This window comes from Elaeis guineensis, chromosome 3, assembly GCF_000442705.2.
Source record: "Elaeis guineensis isolate ETL-2024a chromosome 3, EG11, whole genome shotgun sequence".
NCBI classification, from domain to species: Eukaryota; Viridiplantae; Streptophyta; class Magnoliopsida; order Arecales; family Arecaceae; genus Elaeis; species Elaeis guineensis.
This window is the reverse complement of record NC_025995.2, coordinates 49,325,339-49,331,674: the sequence shown is the minus strand read 5'-3', so window position 1 is coordinate 49,331,674 and position 6,336 is coordinate 49,325,339. Positions and strand designations below refer to the sequence as shown.

Sequence of the window (6,336 nt, the reverse complement as noted above, 5' to 3'; positions counted from 1 at the left end):
CATGAGCTAAGCATGAAGCAACATCAAGAGGAAGAAGTCAAAAAGAAAAGAACCATTGCCCTCAAATCCACAGCTCCTCCTGATGAAGAAACTGATGACACTGAAGATGAAGAACAGGATGAAAAGATGGCACTCATCACCCGAAGATTTAAGAAATTTTTGAGAAAAAGGAAATAGGAGATGAGGAAGAGGCCATTCACAAAAGGGGAACAAAGCAAAGAAAAAGAGAAAGACCAACCCCTTATCTGCTACGAGTGCAAGAAGCCGGGATACTTCAAATCCGAATGTCCTTAACTGAAGAAAGGTCCCAAGAAGTTCAAGAAGAAGGCCATGATGGCCACATGGAGTGCGAGTGATGACTCAAGCTCCGATCAGGAAACCTCAACCGAACAAGCCAATCTCGGCCAGGTAAGCATAAGATGTGGGAGGTTCCCTGCTCGTTGCTTTCCTTAGACACCAACTGAGTTGGCCAGGTCAGTCAACGAAACCAATTGAAAACCACTTTCTTTAACCACTTGCCTTAGACACCGAGCAATTAACCAATCCGCACTCAGTTCAACTCTAAAGCTTTCTTATCCTATTGAGCTCGAAATTCCTAGGGCTGACGTCTAGTTGATTTTAAATTAAGGTCTAGGTTATGCAAATGCAAGGGGATGATTTGTGGGCCAAGGAAGGGTGATCAAATCCCCACCTTATCTGGTTAATGGGTTATTGCCCTTAAGATTGATTATGGAGATGCAATGCAAATAAACAAGGTGTCCAATCAAGTTAGAAATTTTTATATTTGAGGTTACGCTATTTTAGTTAAGTGTTATGAAATGTCAGTGGCTTTTTTTTTAGTTTTTTAAGAAAATAAATTTAAGTGATTAAGTCTAAAAAGCAATAAATCACTAGGCTATAAAAAGTAGCAAATTATTCTAAGCAGAAAAATTTCTAAATAGTAAATTAGTTATGCAAGGTAATTATGTAATTATGCAAATAAGATTATCTAGCTAGAAAGCATTGAAAAAAAAAAAATTAAAACGAGAAATAAAAACTAAAAGTATTTTTTTTTAAAAAAAAAATTTTCTTTCAATTTTTTTTTAAATTTTTTTTTTTTTAATTTTTTAATTCAATCGTACCAAGATCCCCGCAACGGTGCCAAAATTTGATGCGTAGCCGTTGATAGCACCAAAAATAACTCTATTCACTACGTAGGTAGGATGAGTTGAGATCGTATCCTCAGGGATCTTGGGCTAAGTTGAGATTGTAAGATAAATGAAAGAAACGTTATTTTTGATTTAGAAAATAAATTATCTTAAAATCAAGGTAATTAGAAAATAAAGAACTCGGGAGTTTTGAATTACTTTGCACTAGCAGAGTTGTATCCCTTTTTTTTTAATTAAATGGATGCGATTAATCTTAGGAAAAATACCTGTTTTTCCTCGGCACGCTCCGTACCCGTAGATCACGGCGCGTCTCCAGAAAGTATTGGGTAAATAACTCTTCTTTCCTCGGCACGCCCCGTATCTGTAGATCACGGTGCGTCTCCGGAAAGTAAAAGCTATTCCTAATATTAATCATTTCTGTGTCGTTACAAAATTTCTTCTCCACTCCCGAGACTGCCAGCCTAGCTACTCATGAAGTAGTCCCTTTCTATTCCTCTATGCAAGGTTCTAGAAGAATTTCTGGGGCCCCCCTAATGGGAGTACAAAAGCCTTTTTATAGATATTAGGGGGGAGGAGTTTTACATGATTTTCCGATGTGGGACTAAAAAAATATAAATCTTTCAAAATATTTCTAAATATTATTTTTTTCCTTATTTTGAACTCGTCTGCCGTGCGCCCACACCTGCGTCAGCGCCCGTCCCGCGTCCACGCCCGTCCCCGCGTCCATGCCGCATCCCGCGTCCACACCGCGTTTTGAATTCATGTGAAACAAGCACCAGCCAGCCTTTGAATTCACGTGAAACTGCCCAGAGAAAATCAACGTGAACCATCTTTTCACATACCAAAAAGAAACTTTTGTTTCTTTACAATGACATCTGTATCCTTTTTGATTCCTTGCATAGTATCTTCATTTTCTATAATATCGGATGCGTCTTTCTTTTATTTTAATTTTATTTTAAGTCCAAATTTCTTCAAACTTGAGTCTTTTTGATCTATGAATCGGACTCTTTGTATCGACGATCATCTTTCCTGTAAAACATAAAAGGAAGCATCAAATTCTTAGTAAATAAAATAAATTAAATATGATTTTTTGCTTTAAATGACTTAAATTATATGTTTATCACACCCTCCAACTTGAATTTTGCTCGTCCTCGAGTAAAATAGATATATCAGCATTGTGTACTGACTCGGTTTTGAATCAAAAATTAGGTTAGGCATCCCAAAAGGTAGATGATACTTGGTCAGACCATTAAAGAGATATTTCATTGGATTATCAATTTGACCCAATTAGTGGTTGAGTATTAACTAAAAAAATTTTAGAGCTTTTCTTTCACCAACTCCCCACTTTACTCTTTAAATCCTCTAACTTAATGGGAAAGAGGTTTATTATCTTCTTGCAATTTAGTCTCCTTAATATATATATTATTATTTTATTATATAACATTGCCTACCTTTTTACGCGAACCACAATGCTTACTTAGGCGAAAGGGCCCGGTTACTCAGTAGGAAACCAATGTTTTTTTTTTTTTTTTTTTTTTTTAAGGAGAATTTTTTTTTTGAATAAAAAAATATCGATCTTTCCACCCAATTTCTCATGAAGCAGATTCTTTATTGAGATCAGTAAGAAGAGGGTTTGTAGAATCACTCCTAAAATTTGATCTAGTTTAAACCCTACCATTCATTGGGTTTTCTTAATAATTTATTCCTCAGTATCTCTAAAATTATCTTGACCGTTAATCATTCATTTATTAGGATGCCTAATAAAATTTGAATCCACAAAACTAATTATTTCTGACCATACTCGAGGATTTGATTAATTTTCTCCCCCCCAACTTAATCTACATTGTCCTCAATGGAGTAAGAAAGCAAAGAAAATAAAAGGAGAGAGTGCACCTGGGATAATTTTACTTCGGAAGTTGAAGATAGCTTCATTGATTAATAGGCTCTTGTTCTAAATTCTTGCAGCTGCGGTAAAGTAAAAAAATATGAAATCGTTGGGTTGCCTCCCAACGAGTGCTAAGTTTTATGTCTTCAGCCAGACGTCAAGTTTATTAACAGACTCTTCCATACAGAGTGGTCCTTTATTCTTTAAAAAAAATGATGATCAGTTAAAACAAGATCGAAGAAATTTGGGTTGCCTCCCAAAAAGCGCTAAGTTTTACGTCTTCAGCCAGACGTCATATGCAATAAAACTAACAAAAGATGGGCAATGGCTCATACTTGATTGTCCATGAAGGAGTGGTTTTATCATGTGGTGTATCCAACAATATGTTAACTTCTTTCATATATCCCTTAAAGTCATACACTCCAAAGTGAGCCAAGCAAGTATCTAAGGGGTCAGGTGCTAGAATTATGGGTGTTGCATCTTCTATAATGTCTTCTAGTGTATCTACTTTGAAGCAACTATCCATTGATGGTCCTTGGAAAGCACCAAACACATTCAGTCTCAGTTTCTTATTCCCAAACGATACGTCCATGACTCCTGTCCTACAATTGATGCATGCATTCACCGTAGCTAGGAAAGGTCATCCTAAGATAATGGGAATTTGTCTGGGGTTGCCACTTAATTCCATATCGAGAACCAGAAAATCAACTGGAAAGTAAAACTCATCTACCTTGACCAAGACATCCTCAAGCATTCCACGTGGTTCCTTAATTGATCTGTCGGCTAACTGCAGTGTGACTGATGTAGGTTTCAGTTCTCCAAATCCAAAAAGTTCATACACCGAACTAGGTAAAAGATTCACACTTGCCCCTAAATCCAGAAGAGCTTTTTCAATGTGATAATCTCCTATAACACAGGAAATGATGGGGGCTCCTGGGTCTTTAAGCTTTGGAGGAGTGGCATGCTGGACGACAGAACTAGCCTGTTCAGTGAGACATACTTTCTTTGGGATTTGTGATCTAAATTTACGTTTTTGGGTACACAAATCCTTCAAAAATTTGGCATAAGCAGGGACCTGTTTGATTGCATCTAGAAGGGAAAGATTAATTTGGACTTGCTTAAACAATTCCAACATCTCATCGAGTTTTCCTCCCTTCTTATCTGCAGGAATAGGGGCTTTCAGGGCATCCGAAAATGGGGCTTTAGGCAAGTAAGATGATTCCGGTGTAGTTGGTTCCTTCTCTATTTTCAGGTCCTCCTTGTTCTTGGGTGATTTGGATTCGGTTAGAGGTTTAGGGTCAGTCTCATTGGTTTTACTAGTGTGTTCAATGACCTTCCCACTTTTCAGAGTCATGATTGATTTGGCATGTTCAGAAAAAGCTTCTGGAGTATTATAACTCTCAATCACAAATTGCCCTCTTGGGTTGCTCTCGGGTTGGCTAGGTAATTTTCCTTCTTTCCTCCTACTGAATGCAGTCGCTAGTTGACCTATTTGGGTCTCTAGCTTAGCAATGGATTGTGTGTGGGAGTTAAGGATCTGAGTGTTGACTTCTAATCGTTCTAGTGCTTTCAGAATTTTTTCCTCAAAAGCTGAGCTGTGACCAGTAGTAGATGGTTGAGGAGCATTTTGAAATTGATGGTATGATCCATGCCTATATGTTGGATCCTGATATTGAGGTCGAGGTGTGGTAGGACCAACCACTGGTTGTGGTCTCCAGAAAAAATTTGGATGGTTTCTCCAGCCGGAGTTATAAGTGTTCGAATATGGATCGTTTCCTGGTCTGCGAGCTTGTTGGACTTGAGCTTGCTGACCCTGCTCGTGCACAAACTCAGGAAATTGAGGTGCGGCTGGGCATTCATTAACAAAATGGTTCGGACTTGCACACAATGCACAAACTTCTTGGATTGGATTAGGTGGAATCGGGGATTGTCCGGTATTTAGAAGATGATCTAATTTTTGGGACAGTTCATCTACCTTTTGATGGATATCTATGGCATTTCCTACTTCATATATTCCACCTCTTTTTGGGTTTAACATGGGTTTATCTCTAATAGAGGTAGACATATGATGTAATGAATTTTCACTTAAAATTTTAAACAGTTGCCATGCCTCATCCTCACTTTTCAGCATGAATGTCCCACCGCATGATGCATCGACCATTTGTCGATGTCTTTCAGAGAGCCCATCATAAAAACATTGGATTAACTGCCACTTGGGTACAGCATGGTGGGGACATTTTCTAATAAGGTCCTTTAATCTTTTTCATGTTTCATGAAATATTTCTCCATCTAATTGGGAAAAACTAGTTACGGCTTTCCTTATTTGATTCGTTTTTCCTATGCGAAAATATTTCTTGAGAAACTCTCCTTGCAGCTGGTCCCAGGTTGATATAGTCATGGAATCCAAAGTATGTAGCCAGTATTTGGCTTTGTCCTTAAGTGAAAAAGGGAATAATTTCAACCTAAGAGCATCATCGGAGAAGTTGTGAATTTTGACAGTTGAGCATATTTCAAGAAATTCTTCAAGATGTTTATAAGGGTCCTCATTACTAAGTCCATAAAATGAAGGTAACATTTGGATTATACTGGACTTAATTTCATATTGAGTGGCCTCCACAGGGGGCACTTGAATACAAGGAGAGTAGGTATATGTGGAAGGAGTAAAGTACTCTTTCAATTGCTTGGGTGGATCATTCTCCTGATTTTGGTCCATATTTTTACGTCTGTTGGCTCTAAAGGTTCTTTCTATTTCTGGATCAAAAGGTTGTGTTGGTGCAAAAATCTGCCTGCGCTGGAGAAGCTGGAGTTGGGGAAGCCGCGGTCGCCGCCGGGACCTGCAAAGGAAGTCTAAACTGGAGGTGGGGTTGCTCCGGCAAGATCCTCCGACGCTCAAGTCAGTTCTCTGCCTCAACAAGAATGGAGTGCTCGAACGGAGAATTTAGCAGAGTTTTGAGATAAGGCAAAAGAGCTTAAAGAATAACGTATCTGAGTCCCCCCTTTTATAGGCGGGGAGGCAATGGACTGATGGCGACATTTGTAACCGCCTGGTAGTGGGCCGCCCATGGTCAGGGGAATTGATTGCGAAATATAATGGAGCAGATACGTGGGCATCACCTCGACTCGCCACGTGGAATCTGTTATGAGGGGTGGAGCAGCGTCCGTCGTCAGGAGAATCACATGGTATCCGTCACAGGAGGTGGAGCAGGTTCGTGGCCGTCACTGTGGCCTGCCAGGGGATAGTGGAGCTGTGCGGAGTCCGCCACAGGAAGTGGAGCAGGGCGGCTATGGCTACTGTGGCTTGTC

At 39.3% G+C, this 6,336-nt stretch overlaps 1 non-coding gene across 1 annotated transcript; it reads left to right on the top strand.

Moving 5' to 3' along the window:
• The first annotated feature begins 5,253 nt into the window (after nt 1-5,253).
• Nucleotides 5,254-5,359, top strand: LOC140856791 (small nucleolar RNA R71). The gene has a single exon (XR_012140393.1). It is a non-coding gene; the product is annotated as a small nucleolar RNA R71 (small nucleolar RNA).
• Nucleotides 5,360-6,336: the final 977 nt, after the last annotated feature.